Genomic DNA, 14895 nt, shown 5'->3' with positions numbered 1-14895 from the left:
AAGACCTGTACTGCCTTTGCAACTTTTCTATAAATCTAACAGTATTCTTTAAATGTTTTTTTTTAAAGATCAATTTATTTTTTTATGAGGATTTATTTATGCATACAAGAACTGGGGTGCAGGCCAGAAATGTGGAGGTGAGAGGATTAACCAGAGACAGAGTGGGGAGCAGAACGGGCAGACCGACTGAAATACACTGCTGAGGGGAGAAGGGAGCGAGTCAGGAGAGGTCTGCTGCGCCATGTGGGCAGCTTCCTGGCTGGGGAATCAAACTTATGCCGCCGTGGCTGCGGATAGATGCATAGTGCTGCGTCTTAATCCCTTGAACCGCCAGGGAGGCCCTAAATGTTATTTTTTTGTAATGCCCTCAATATTGAATAGGTTGTAGAAGTGAAAAATTTTCTCTTTTCCAATTTTCCCAGGCATCATCATCCGGGACTGGAGAGGGGGGTTCTGGGAGAAAAGCTGGAAACCTCACACACAGGGCAGGCTCTGGAGTCTCCTTTCCTCTGAGCCCTGCTGCTCTGACTCCTCACAGAGCATCTCACCCCCCAGGACGCCGCCCTCCAGGACCCCCAACTCTGGCCACCTCAGCCCCGCCCCGTCCTGGCGGCTCCACCAGAATCCGGAGCAGCGCGGCAGCGCCCCCGTGTGGCCACAGGGCTGAGCACAGGAGCCCAGAGCCGCCCTTTCTCCTGCTCAGCCAGGCCCTCCCCAGGCTCCCTGGGCTCCCAGCGGCAGGACAGGGATCTGCACACAAGGGGGTGTCCAAGTGCTGTGTCAGATTAAGTGTCCTTTTTAGTCTCCAGTGGTCTCCAGGACATGACAACTGGTTCCTAGGTTCTGGGCAAATCCCCAAATATATAGGTCGCCTCAGTCTCTTGGGATGGAAACTTAGATTCCTGGGTCCCTGAATTTGTTTCTGCTTCTGCTTCCAATGATGAAAGCCCCTCCTCCTGGGAATCACCTGACATTCTCCATCCTTGGATGAGGGGAGGGGCCTAGGAGAGCCCCCAGGGCACTGTCTAGGAGGATGGGGAGACTCCTGGAAAAGCAGAGGATGGAAATGGGGACTTTAGGAGACAGAGGCGGAAAGGGGTGCAGGGAGAGCCAGAGAGGACCGGGCAGGGAAGGGGCGGCACAGGGGACACTGAGGGGGAAGGTCTGTGTGGGTGACACGGGCTCTCACTGGGGAGCTGGAGCGTCTCTCTCCCCTAGGGGGATGCAGCAGTGCTGGCCTGTAACTGCCCAGGGAACTGTGCACATCCGGGGCCTTGCCCGTCCTTGCAGGGCTGGTGTCAACCACACACATGTACATGCTGGTGACGGAGAGGACTGTAATGGGGGGTTACCCAGGGGAGGGTCCAGGTTCCTGCCCCATCTGAGGAGGGTGAAGCTGAACAGAAAGAAGCATCTGGAGAGGAGGCTGAGGAGGAAGGAAGCAGGATGGAGCCAGAAGGAGACCTGGGGGAGGCACATGGGGCAGAGACAAGTGAAGAAGCTGCGCTTGCTTCTTGGCCTTGGACCAAGGTGTGGGTGAGAAATCCATGGGAGGTGACAATGGCAGCTTCTACCTTGATTTTGCTCTTTTCCTTCCAGACTTGTCAGCCCTGTCCCCCCTTTTCTATGGGTCCCCGCCAGGAGGTGCTTTAGACAGTAACAGGCTTTCAGGCCCTGCTTGGGCCAACCCTGTTTGGCTGAACATTTACCCACAAGGGGATGGTGACTTTGGGTGCTTGATTTGGAAACTTTATTCTTTCCTTTGTCTTTGTTGCACACTAACTGTGTTAAAGTTCCTTTCCATTAAAGGTCCTACAGGTCTTGTCTTGATGCTGCGGATGGCAGAGAGTTGGGGGAGATTGTTAAGTGGAGGCCAGGCTACATATCCAGAATATCCCCCCTCAGTTCCCGAATGCTGGGGTATCAGAGAGATTCAGGGAGCCAAGAGGAGGGAAGAGCAAGGTCACAGAAGACATTAAAAAATTCTAACAGGAGGGGCAGAGCAACATGGCAGCGAGAAGACGCTGTGAGTAAGATCTCCCATTCAAAAAAGTTAATAGGGAGGAAAAGCGGCAGGTCCCAGTGAGAACTGGGACACGGAAGATAAACGGACGACTCCAGCAAACTACCCGAAGAAGAAAGTGGCCATAAAAGAGGACCAGAAGGGAGGAAAGCACATATGATTGCAGGCTAATTCCCCACTTATACAATCTGACCACTGACCATGCTCTATCAAGAGGGTTTAATTTCCTTTGTAAATGTTCATTCCCGCTCATTTTACTTGAGAGCAAGTAAAATGGTAGTTTAATAAGGAAAGAAATCATTTTTAAAGATTTTTAAAGAGAATATATAAAAGCAAATGCTGTGGATTTTTGTCACAATAATTATACATTTCCCTTTACCATCATCATATTAAGATAACTTCATATACCCTTAGTTTTAGTTGTTGCTCTTTTTACCTCTTAGGTGCCATGTGATATTCCGTGTATACTGGAGTAACTGAACTTTCAGCCACTCTTTGCTGTTCTCCATTTCTGTAGCTCCCGGCCAAGAGAGAAGATGGCTGGGTTTCATCTCAGTTGTCAGCAGTTGTCAGCAGCAGTTTCATCTGTTGTCATCTTAGTTGTCCCTGGGGCAGCATCTCCAGTCTCTAAGGCGGCTTCCCCTCTAATGTCACTGACCCTCACGGTCACATGTGGGATCAGGGGTCATGGTAGGACAGAGGCCCCTGTACTTAGTGAGTGAGGCCTTCACAGCATAAACAAGGTCTTAGGGTCCAAGTTAGAATCTGAGCAGTTGCGATCCACTGTAGAGAAGGACCCACACACGTGATGTGGTGGAGACCCTCTGGAAGCTCTGGTATGGGTGTCACCACATTTACCATAAACACACTCAGCGCTTGGTGGACAGCAGAAATAAGAAAGTTAAGTCCCTGTGCGGTATAATTACTAAAATATTACAAAAATCATTGGGTGGGAATTTTTGAGAAACAATCTGCTCAAAACAAAACGGTAGCTAGTAGTCTACCTCGTATCTAATATTCCTGGAAATGTGTTAGGGATGCCATCCATGACTCACACCACACTTCACAGGAGTGTTGTCCCCATTTATTTCATCACCTAGAGTGGGCGGGTGGGAATGGCAGGACAATGCCCTGGCTGGGCAGGTCATCAACAGGAATCTCACACAGAGTGTCTGCATTTTTATGAACTCGTTGAAGTGAAAAAAGCCGTCGGATTTACGTGCAAAAAGTAACACTATCATTTGGTGTGTTCATAGACATGCAAAGGATTTGAAGAAGATCTCATTTGGGAAGTGAAGTGCCCCGTGGGTGTGGCTGCTGTCTGGCCTCAGCTCCTCTCCGCTGACTGCATCATCCTTTACTTTCCCATCTGTGATGTTCCATACTTGAAAATTTCACACCAAATATTTCATGATGAAATGCAGTTCCAATTGGATATCAGACATTCAGTCACTCTCAAACACTCACCTGGGAGGGGCTGAGTCAGGCTAACCTTGAGTCCAGCCCGGGGGAGTTCCAGGTGGAACCAGGCAAATCTGGAGACCAGCCAGGGGCGGTAGAAGAGGTGGCAGAATCCTGACCTTTGAGCTTCTGGGCTGACAACGGCCTACTGCTCTTTTAAGTGATTGGCCTTTTTATTTTTAGTGCCGATAAGTGACTCTGTTAACATTAATTCATGATGCTGTTACACTGGTCAATAAACGTTATGGAATATAATGAGAATCCAGTGTGTGCATTGAACAAGAAACTGGATCAGACCATTCTAAACACATACTCTTCACTGCCAACATTTTTTGCCAACCTTGTACAACGTAATTAGATATATAAGTTAATAAAACATTAACTGCTTTGAGTTGTATGAATTCAAACATTTAATCACAATTAAAACCATTGATTTCTGATTTTTTTTTCTTACTTGGCGTTACTAAATGATTTATCTCACTATTTCTTTTTATCATGTTAACTTGCTGCTAGCACAGTTGTGGGTATTAAATAACATTTTTATAAATTCTCAATGTGCCAGAAGTCGTACATTCCAACTGTTGATATAGAAGGTCAAGAAATACATTACGAACTTAAATTCACTAGAAAGTATCAAAAGCTAAAAAGGAAGGAAGATAATTATTGACCACAAGAAGCTGGACCGCGGGAAGCAGAACTCGCCTCCTGTTTTCTCGCGCGCGCAGGGGCGCGGGTCACTGTGGAGACTGAAGCTGAAATCTAGCTGGAGCGCCAGGCCACCCCCTCCCCCCAACAGGGCTCCGCTGCCCTGGCAGCGCCCGCCACCCGCCCACCAGCTCTGCCCCGCCGGCCCCACCGCTGCCGGGAAGGGGGGGTCCCGGCCCCGCCCTTCGAGGGCCGCCCCAGAGCTGGAGCCGAGCCGCTTCCAGGGCTCCTGGCCCTTCCTGGCCCGCGGCAGGGGCAGCTCCGCGGCGGGCAGCGACCCGGGCTGATCCTGCTGCACCGCGGTTTAGGAAAGGCCCGCACCCCACCACCCCACGCCGCTCTGCGCGCGCCCCACTTCCCGGACCTTGCTCACCCGCCCAGGGGCTCAGGCCCCAGAGCCGCCCAGCCGTGCGTCCAGCAGGTGTGGCGCCCCGGCCGGCGTGGACCGGCCATCCCTGGGCGCTGGGCCGCCCGCGCTCTCGGCCCCTCCAGGGCCCCCCTGGGCCCCCATCCCGCCCTCTCGGAGAGCCGAGGCCAGGCAGGAGCCCAGAGGAGGGAGGATGCGCAGCAGGGTGCCGACACTCCCGCCATCTGGGTTCCCTGTGGCACAGGAGCCAGGGGCCACACTCGAGGCAGGGGAGGAGCCTCAGGCCGCCGCACCCGCCAGGCCGGGTACCCCGCGGGAGACGGGTCCGCGTAGACGCCGCTCCCCCGGGTCAGGGCCCGCGCTGGGTTGGGGGGGCAGCGACCCCTGTCCCATCAGTGAGGGGCGCGGTGGACGCGAGGGATCCCCCGGGACGGGGAGGTGACTACGGTCTTGGGGGGACGGAGTGACCGCGGCCGGGGAGCTCGGCGCTGACCGCAAGGCGGGAGCCGAGCCCGGGCAGCAGCGGGGGCTCCCTGGGACCGTCCCCCAGGGGCCCGCGGGCAGCCGGGCGCGCAGAGCTTGCTCCCCCGCCCCGTTCCCCTCGCCCGGTAAGGCGGCCTTGCCCGTCCCCTGCGCGGGTGGGGGCCGGGGGCTGGGGGGGGGCGCTGCCGCCCACCTGGCCCGAGTCTGGGCTGGGGACTCCGCGCCCTGCTGGAGGCCCCCTGGGACCCGGGACAGCAGCTCGAGCCGGGGACGGCGCAGGTCGGTCTTTCAGGCGCGCCCGGAGCCCTCCTGGTGTCTATGGGCGCCCCTGGGGTCCCCAGGGTCTTCTCCCATCCTGGGGCACAGCTACCCTGGCCGCGCGGAGGGAGCGCAGGGGAGGCGCGCTGGGGAAAGCAAGGCGCGGAGCCCCCCCCTTTCCAAACCGCCCCTGTGAGGCCCGGGGCTCATTAGGCGAACTGGGCGCCTCCTCAGCGCCCGCGGCGCGCCCGGGGTCTTCCTGGGCTCCTCGGGGCGCCTGGGGGCACCCGTGACGGAGGGGGGAGCCTGGGGGACTGAGACCCATCGTGGGGCCACGCTCAACTGCGAAACTATGGCCGCGCCCCGCAGGGGAGCCCCAGAGCAGGGCGCGCTGGGGAGGGGGTGATGGGGCGGGCGGGGGTGCGCGCTCGTTGCTCACCCCGCCAGGGCGCCCGGGTGAGGAGCCGCGGAGGAGGCGCTGGCGCGCGCTGCAGACACCAAAGGGGCCCCTGGGCTCCCTGGCAGCCTCTGTCTGTCCCCTGTGGGGACGGTCCCGCCAGGAGCTGGTGGGGAGGGGGGCGGTGAGGGGAACCAGCTAGCAGAAGGGGGTGTGTCCGGTGAGGACCCAACGTGAGGGATGAACGGGACGCCCCTGAGACGCGTGTCCTCCGCCCGCCGCTTCAGTTCCCAGGCCCAGGCCCCCGCTCCGAGGGGCTCTGGCGCTCCCCGCGCAACCCCCCCCCCCCGCGCGGGTCACGCGCCCGGAGGACTGGACGCAGGCAGGGTGGGCGCGGCGGGGCCCCCTCCGCACAAGGGGTGGGGGGCTGCAGGGAAAATCAGGAGAAGCAGCGCCAAGGCTGGCGTTAAGGGACGCGCCCCAGAGTCCCCAAGTCTGGCTCCGAGGCGGGGAGCGCCGAGGGCGCGCGGGCCGAGGCTCAGGCGGGCGCCGAGTGGGTCAGCCAGGCGCAGACCCCAGGGGCAGCCAATGCTCTGGCCACGCCGCCCCGCAGCGGCGCCTCAGCCCATCCTCCCGCTCCGCCCCTCGCTGTCCTGGGGAGTCTCCCCACCGCCACCCCCGCCCCGCCGCTGGCTGCACCCCGGCTCTTGTGCGCATGAATAAATAAATACATGTCTTTTTTTCAAAAACCGCGGGTGCTTCCCGAGGCGCCCCCGCCCCGCAGGTTTGGCTCCTCGGGCCCCTAGGTCCATCTGCTGCCTGTCCGGCCCGGCCGGCGAGGACCCTCCTCCAGGGCCGCAGAGAAGCCCGAGGGGGGGGCGGGCGCGCGTCCGAGCCTCCGAGGACATCCCGGGCCCGCGGCTCGGCCGGGCTGGCTGCAGAGGACAGGGCAGAGCCAGGGGCGCGTCCGCCCGCCCGGGGGTCAGGCCCGGCTAGCCCCGCGGGCCCCGCCGGCCGAGGGGCGTTCCCGGCGGCTCCGGGGTCGACGCGCCTGGGGGGAAGCAGCGCCCCTGGCCACCTGGGCTGCGCCCCCCGCCCCGGCAGCGCGGAGCCGGACCTCGCGAGGGAAAGGCTCGGGCGACGAGGCTGGTGTCACAGAACTCCGTGCCCCAAAGAGCGGGGGCGGGCGGGCGCGCGTCCGAGCCTCCGAGGACATCCCAGGTCCGCGGCTCGGCCAGGCCGGCTGCAGAGGATGGGGCAGAGCCAGGGGCGCGTCCGCCCGCCCAGGCACCGCGTCCGCAAGTCCTCAGGCCTCGGTGCGGGCTCGGCGGGGGCGCCGGGCGCAGGGACGCCCCTCCGCCGAGGACTCGGGCACCCCGGGAGCCCCCGCCGCGCCCCTCGCCCGACCCGCAGCCCGCGCGGGCGCCTTCGCCTTCGCCTTCGCGCCGTTCCTCGGGACCCACGCGTCTCCCGGCCGCGCAGGGCCCCGTGCGTCCCGGCTGCCTCAGGATGGCGCCCCCGGAGCCCCCACGCAGCCCCCCACCCCCCGCCCAGCAGGTCCACGCAGCCGCCCGCCCCGGCCCCGCGCTCAGTCAAGCCCGAGAGGCCCCTGCCCGGCCCCAGGTTAGCTCAGGGGCGCGTCCTGTTCCCGGGAACCCCGAGGATTTCCGAGCCCCAGCGCCACCCCGACCCGGGGAAGCCCCGCCTCAGCCCGCAGGTCTCTCTTAGGTCCGCAGGGAGCCCCGCCTGCTCCCCGTACAGCGGGCGCCAGGGCAGGGGGTCAGGGACAGGCCCACAGCGCTGGCCTGGCAGGCCGCTGACCACCGCTGGGCATCGCCGGGCGCGGCGGGTCACCCCTCCCGCTACTCCCCGCAGAGCCTGGCCAAGCCCCGCCCCACGCCCGGCCCCTGCATCCGGGCAGCGGGGCCAGAGCCGACCGGCTCCTCAGCGCCTTTTTATGCAACCTGTGCTTCCCGGCTTGTGGGCTGGCCCAATCAGGTGTGAGCTACCAGCTGACTGGTGCTAAACGGTCCAATCAGCCTCAGGATTGAAAAACGGTCCAATCAGCTGTGTGGGCGGGGCAACCTGAGAGCGGCTATAAGCAGGGCTGGCGGCGCTCAGACACGGGCGGGGGCGCGGGCTGCAGGCCCCGCCTCTTCTGTGGCGGCCCCCGAAGGCGCCCCGGGGCCCGGGGTCTCAGGGCGTCGCTTGCTGCAGGTGTCGCCCCACCACTCACGCAGCTGCGGGCGCCGGTGTCTCTCGCCGAGCGGCCCGCGGCGGCCCCCGTGGCTGGCCGGCGCCCGCGGTGAGCGGCGGGCGGGAAGCGGCGGCCGGGGGCCCTGGCCGGTCCTGGGCGTCCGCCGCCCCGTGCGCCCTCGCGCTGCCCCTTGGCGGGCCCGGCCTCGGCCTCCCGGGCCTCTGGGCGGCGGGTCCGCGCCCGCCCGTCCCCCGCCTCCCTCGCGCGCTGCCCTGGTCCACGCTCACCCGGCCCGAAGGCCTCGCCCGGGCCCGACGACGTCCTGGGGGGCGGGCCCGGGAAGGCGGGAGCAGCTCCACGGCCCGTGCTGGGGCCGGGGCGAGCTGGAGGGCGGCGGGCGGAGCCAGGAGCCGGGCGGGGGCGGGAGCGGGGGCGCCGCGGGCACTGCCGGCCTCCGCTGCAGGCCGGAGACAGACGCCACCGAGGCAGAGACGCCCCAGGCCGCCCCGGCCCCCACGCCGGCGGGGACAGGCACCCGGGGAGGGGCAGGGGCAGCCGGTCAGCAGCGGCGCGTCGACGGCGGGTCCAGAGTCGGCGGGGACGGCAGCTGCACGGGGCGGCCACGCGGGCCACGGCGGCCTGTCCCTCCCCCGCCCCCCCGCCCCCCGCCCCCCTCCCGCCCCCCGCCCCCCTCCCTCCCCCCGCCCCCCTCCCCCTGCCCCCCTCCCCCTCGGTTCCCTCCTCCCCCCGCCCGTCCATCTCTCGCCTCTGCCCCCTTCACCCGCCCCGCCCTCTCCTCCCGCCGTGACTGCTTTTCCTAAGATTCCATTCAATGCACACCAGGGATCTGAGTCTCTGCAGACCAGCCTGGCGTTTGGAAGCGCCCCTGGGCCGCCTGCCGCGAGCCGGGGCGACGCCGGGACACCCCGCGCGGGCCCCCGGGCGGCTTCTGTCCGCGGCCCCACGAGCTAGGGCCGGCCGTGCACGGGGACGGGACGTGCGGAGCCCGCGGCCACATGGCGGGACCCCGGAGGGCAGAGCGAGGACAGCAGGGCCGGCAGGGGCCCAGCGAGCGGCCGGCGGGCTGGGGGGTGGGGCGGGGAAGCAGCCCCCACCTGTGGCAGCCGGGGCAGCGCCCGCCAAGGGCCCCACCGCACTGGGCTGCGCCTGGCCCCACCCACTGGCCACACCTGAGCGAGAAGCTGCCCTGCGCTCTGAGGCCTCAGACGAGGCCCCTCCTCGTCATAACTTTCCTCGTGGCCTCTTGGAAGTCTTTGTTCCTCAAATGGTAGATGATGGGTTCAGCAGTGGGGTGACCAGGGTGTAGAAGACGGAAATGATCTTGTTGATTTCAGGGGACAGGTGGGCTTTGGGGCGCACGTACATGGAGATCGTGGTCCCGGAGTAGGTGGTGACCACTGCCAAGTGGGAGCCGCCGTGGAGAAGGTCTTCGCGGGCCGGAGGCGGAGGGGATGCTTACGATGGCGGCCACGATGAAGACGTGGGACACGAGGGTGGGGAGGAGGCACACGCGCAGGCGGCGATGGACAGGGCGAAGACGACCATCTCGGTGAGGTAGACGCGGGAGCAGGAGAGCCGCATGGAGGGGCAGGTCGCAGAAGAAGTGGTTGATCCGGTTGGGGCCACAGAAGTCCAGCCTGAAGATCATCAGGCAGGGCAGGACCCCGTGCCCACCCTGGTCACCCAGGAGACGGCCACCAGCTTGGCGCAGGTCTGGGGCGCATCAGGAGGGGGTAGCTCAGGGGGCTGCAGACGGCCAGGTAGCGGTCATAGGCCATCGTGGCCAGGAGGAAGCACTCGGTGGCCCCGAAAAACACAAAGAAGTAGAGCTGGGCCATGCAGGCGGGGAAGGAGATGGCACGGCACGGGGACAGCAGGCCGGCGAGCAGCGGCGGCACGACGGTGGAGGTGTCCCAGACCTCCACGAAGGACAGGTGCTTGAGGAACGTGTACATGGGCGTGTGCAGCCGCCAGTCATGGCTCGCCACGGCAATGATGACGACGTTCCCCACCACCGTCAGCACGTAGGTAGATGAACAGAAAGATGGCAAACAGCAGGGACTGCCACTCGAGAAGGTTCTGGAACCCCAGTAGCTGAAACTCAGTGACAGCAGACACATTTGGGGGCTCCATCGCCTGCGGAGGGGAAAAGACCTTGGAAAGCACTGCGGACAAGGCATGAAAATCCTCGGTGCTATCTGGACCATGAGAGACTGTCTTCGAGCACTCCCGTCTCCACGACAGCTTTCTGGAAGAACGTGCGCAGCTCCACCTGGCTTTTAGACCACTGTGGTTTCAACCCATTAGGCGAAAGGGGCGCAAGAGTTGGGGAGGGCCTCAGCAAGCTCCACTCACCAGGCTCTCTGAGATCTAGAAGTTTCAGGTTCAACACCCCAGGTAAGAAGGGGCTCACTGAGCCAAACACAGGAAATACAATTAATAGCCGGGCCTCCCTGGTGGCGCGAGGGTTAAGTCTCAGCACTGTGAAGCTGTCCCCAGCCACTAAGGCATGAGTTCAATCCCCGGCCAGGGAGTGACCCACAGGGCGAGGCAGACCTCTTCTGTCTCCCCGCTGCTCCCCTCAGCAGCGTGTTTCAGTAGATGCACCTGTTCTGCTCCCCACTCTGTCTCTGGTCTCTGGTAAATCCTCTCACCCACCCACCCCCAACCTTTGGCCTGTACCCCAGTTCTTTATGCATAAATAAATAAACCCTTAAAAAATTAATAGCTATGTTTTCCTGGAAAGGGCCTGGGCCCTTTCCTCCCACAGGTGACCCTCATCTGGAAACAGGTCACACCTGGCCCATCTCCCAGCCCCGGGAGACTGTGTTCTGCCCTCAGTGTTTATGGACACCTCCTCCAGGTACTTGAGCATCTGAGTGTGTCTGTGTGTGTCTGTGTGGCCAGGGCTGAGCCAGCCTGCATCTCCACTGGTACCTTCTCACCCAGGTGGACACCAGCTTAGTGATCGGATTTTGTGTCCAGTCAACAAGTCACCCCTCCTTTTTTTCAAGGTCTAGCCTAGTTCTGGATGAAGCCAGCATCCACCCGCCATCAGGGGCTTCCCTCACCAAGGACTGAGCGTGATGTCACCTCTGTAATGCCCAGGCCCAGGACTCCAGCCGCAGGCCCTTCCACGTCCCTCCTTCTCCCCTAGTGACTATTTCAGGCGCTTCTCCAAAACCTTCCAAGACTTTTTGTGTAGGAAAGTGATGAAGCTGAAGTACCCGGAGGCCCTCCTTCACTGCCCCCCTCTGTCTCCCCGGGAGCCCGATGGGTGGTGCATCACCCCCTTCTCCCCCCCTCTCCCCCAGAGGTTGCACCTGAGCTGGCTGTGGCTTTATTTGGTCTCTTGCCCAAATTAACCGACAACCCCCCCCTCGGAAATGCCGCATCCCCCCAAGGAGCACCACCCCTCCCACCCGACTGCTGTAGTCTCCCTGCGCCCCAGGCACACCCGTCCTTCCTCCTGGGAAAGTGGACAGAGCAGCTGCCACAGCAGAGGCCTCTGCTAGGGTGGAAACCAGAGCGCGCAAAGCAGACGATTTGGCGAGGGGCTTGGGCATGAGGCTGCAGAGAGTGGCCAGTTCAGGGCTCCGGAGCCATGGTCCCTGGAGCTCTACAGTGAAAAAGGCCCCTGGCTCCACCTGCTGGCTGCGCCCAGGAGCTGGCCCTGCTGCGTGGTGTCTGCTCTCTGTGCCTAGGGCCAGCCTGCCCTGCTCCCTCCCAGCCGCTCCCCTTCCTCCTCAGAGGCACCAGACCTCTGGGTCTCTGTTCTGACCCCATCTTAGCTCCTGCGCACAGCACAGACCACAGTCTCTGGCCTTCTCTGCTCACTGCTGTTCCTGGGCCCTGCCCCGGGGCAGGCTGACCCCAGGCCAGTCCAGGAGCCCAGGCTGAGGGGAAGCGTGACCCCACAGGGCAGCGAGTGATGCAATTCACTTTGGAACATGGTCCTTTCCTGACATTGCTTCCACTTCCGTGACATGAGCAGTGACCGGAAAAAGGCAGAATTTAAATGCCGAGACCACCAGGGCCTGGTTGACGGGGTCAGCATGGGCAACGTGGTTGGGTCACAGGGCATTTGGCCCCATTTCTGAGTCACCTAAAGTCCCCCTCAAACGCAGTCAAAGACACAAGGGAAAAAGGACCTGCTAGGCCTAGCCCTTTGGGGCAGGACGGGGTGCCGGGGTGACAGGGTAGGGGGTTGGCAGGGGTGGGGGGTGGCAGGGGTGGGGGTGCGAGCAGGTGGTGGGGTGATGGGGGTGGGGGTGCAGACCTGCTTGGGGCTGACATCAAGTCCTGGCTATCCCAGGGACTGGATCACCTGATTTACAATGAGCTCAGCCAACAAGACCCGCCCCGAGACAGAACCTCCCAGGCGCCAGCCCCACATCTCATTTCACAGCTTCCCTGGAGCCTTTATGGAAATAAACAGGCCCCAGTACCACAGACCTCCCGCCATCCAGGGCCACCAGGCGCCTCTGGGCTAGGGCCTCCCTGCTGCTCTCCAGGCACCACAGGGCGGGGGATCCCACCTGGACAGAGCATCTGCAGGCCCTGTAGCCTCAGGCTCGCAGCCCCTCGCCCACAGGCATGGCCTCTGGCTCCAAACACACCTCTCCTGGTGGCCTTCTGAGCCCTGGGCCTACCTGTCCATCTCCCCGGCACATGGTGCCCACGGTCCTCCCTGCTGCCAGCTCGGCCCTGCTGCCCTCCGCCCCGCACACCGGCCCTGGCTCCCTCCTGTGAGCTGCGACTGGCCATCTTCTGCGGGTGACGTGACTGGAACACGCTCCACCTTTCAGCAACCCAGGTCTCCTGGGGCCTGGCCTTCGGGGAATCCTCCTCCCAGGTATTCTTCCACGATTTGCCAACCGAGTTAATAAGCAGCAAAAGCAAACTTTTGAGACTCCCCGTTGCCCAGGGGGCTCAGGCACGGGCAGCACCCCTGGGACCCAAGCAGTTCTTTGGAAAACTTTTTTAAAACATAGCTTAGGATGGCCCCGGAGATGCTGAACTGGACTGACTCAAACAAATGGGTGTTTCTTGAAAATCTAGGGAGCAGGTACCCAGGAGCCCATCCTGAGGACAGACGGGTGCCAGCGGCCTTCCGCTTCACACTGCAGTTTCAGGTGTGCCCACGAGAGCACATCCACGCACCCACGCGGTGAGACCCCCACCCAGGCCAACTTCCAGCGACCAGAGCACCTGCGCCGAGGGCGTCTCCCAACTCAAGGAAAACGCAGCATCTCAGCCTGGAAAGGCCTGAGCGGAGCCCTCCACATGCCCCCGCCCCCCTCTTACCAGCAGGACCAGAGGCCGCTGCATGGGGGGGCACTGCCTCACAACGCACTTGTGCTTGACTTAATAACTTATTTTCCAAAATAATGTTATCCGTGTGTATATTTTTCAGAAAACTTGCAGACAGAAGATGGCCAGGGCACGGCGCGTGCATGAGTGCCCGCTGTGAACACGCTCAGGGGCACGGGCGGTTGCACACACACAGGTGCATTTTGGGGCACTGGGTGAGGAGCCGCTGCAAGCTCTAGCTGGCACCACCGGGTCTTGGGGTGCCCGCGGCACCAGGAAACCTGAGTTCATGGGGGCGAGGCTGCGGGGAAGAGTGTCCAGGCTCCTGGATGGGGTCCCGGGCAGGGTCCTGGGCAGGGTGGAGTCCACTACGCTCCACCCGAGTTGGCCCCCTGATGGCCTACCCCCCAGCTCTCCTGTTCCTCGCGGGCAGCATGCACCCTGCGGCTGCGGCTGGCCTTAGCCCCGCTCCATCACCGTCTTTCTCACTGCTAGAGGTGGGGAAGATAACAAGCTGCACCCTGGCCTGTGGGCAGGCTTCTTCCATGAGGTCTTCACACTGGGCCCCCACTCTTTGCCTGGCACGCCGCAGCCAGGAGTGGAGAGCAGTGCAGGCACCCAGGGAGCAGGCGAGCAGGCAGGTGGGCGGGTTCCAGCAGGTGAGAGCACAGGGTACAGTGGGACCTGGGGACGCCCAGGCCACCCACCCCATCAGCGCTGCCATGTGAGGGTGGCCAGCAAAGGGCGCTGGCACGCAAGCCTCACAAGGTCACCCCAGCACTCACTTGCCAGCAGGCGACCAGCCTGAGGTTTGGCCTGAGGAGCCTGGGGGGGGCGCCCGGCTCAGGTGTGCTGACATCCGAGGGGCCCTCGCCCCGGCAGACGTGCGACGGAGGAGAGGCCGGAAAACGTCACCTCCAAGAGGCAGCAGGGCCATGGCAGACACGCGCCCCAGCTGCATCCCGAGCCGGCCGGCCAGAGCAGGCTTCCCCAGGCTTCCAGTCCCGGCCCTGGGAGCACATGCAGGCCCAGGACTGGCCTCAAGACCGCTCTGCACCCCAGGCTGTCCTCCCCACTCCCCAGACCCCAGCCTCCACTGCCCGACCAGCCCCAGGCGCCCGTGCCATCCCCGCAGCACCACTCCGGCACGCGTCCTCACCCTGGCACGCGCCCTCGTCCCCAGCACAGCGGCCTGCTCTCACTCAGGCGGGCGCCCCTGGGTGCAGGTGCACCATCGGCTACAAGTCGGCATCTGTGTATCCGTCTCCACCAAGACAAGCTCACAGATACTTTGAGATGTTCAAATCCTCACCCGGAAGTACCTTCCAGAATCCCTCCTTCCTCTTTCCCGCGCAGTCGCTGGGACACTTCCTCACGCCCACGCGGTCAGCCCCTCCATCCTGCACAGGGGCCGGGCAGGGGTGCCGGAAACTGCCATCGGTGGTCACTCTCACGCTGACCAGATGTGCTGAAGTCACCTCAGTCTAGGCAAAGTGACCTACCCCTTGGCGCGGCGGTGCGTGGTCCCGGCCGGCCATTTCCTGGGGCGGCTGAGTTGGGGCTTTGCTCATCCCATGGCGGGCCCCAGAGCAACGTGGCCGGCGCCCAGGGATTGGGGCATGTGGGGTGCACCAGGCCCAGGGGTGGGAGGGCCGCCCAGGCAGGGGCAG

At 63.0% G+C, this 14895-nt stretch overlaps 1 pseudogene across 1 annotated transcript; it reads right to left on the bottom strand.

The window, feature by feature from the left end:
- Nucleotides 1-9113: 9113 nt before the first annotated feature.
- LOC311188326 (olfactory receptor 11L1-like) lies at nucleotides 9114-10045 on the bottom strand (annotated as a pseudogene). The gene has a single exon. The product of its transcript is annotated as an olfactory receptor 11L1-like (transcript).
- Between the last annotated feature and the right edge of the window lie 4850 nt (nucleotides 10046-14895).

This window comes from Talpa europaea (genome assembly GCF_964194135.1).
Source record: "Talpa europaea genome assembly, chromosome: 2".
Classification (NCBI taxonomy): Eukaryota; Metazoa; Chordata; class Mammalia; order Eulipotyphla; family Talpidae; genus Talpa; species Talpa europaea.
This window is presented reverse-complemented; position numbering and strand designations above follow the sequence as displayed.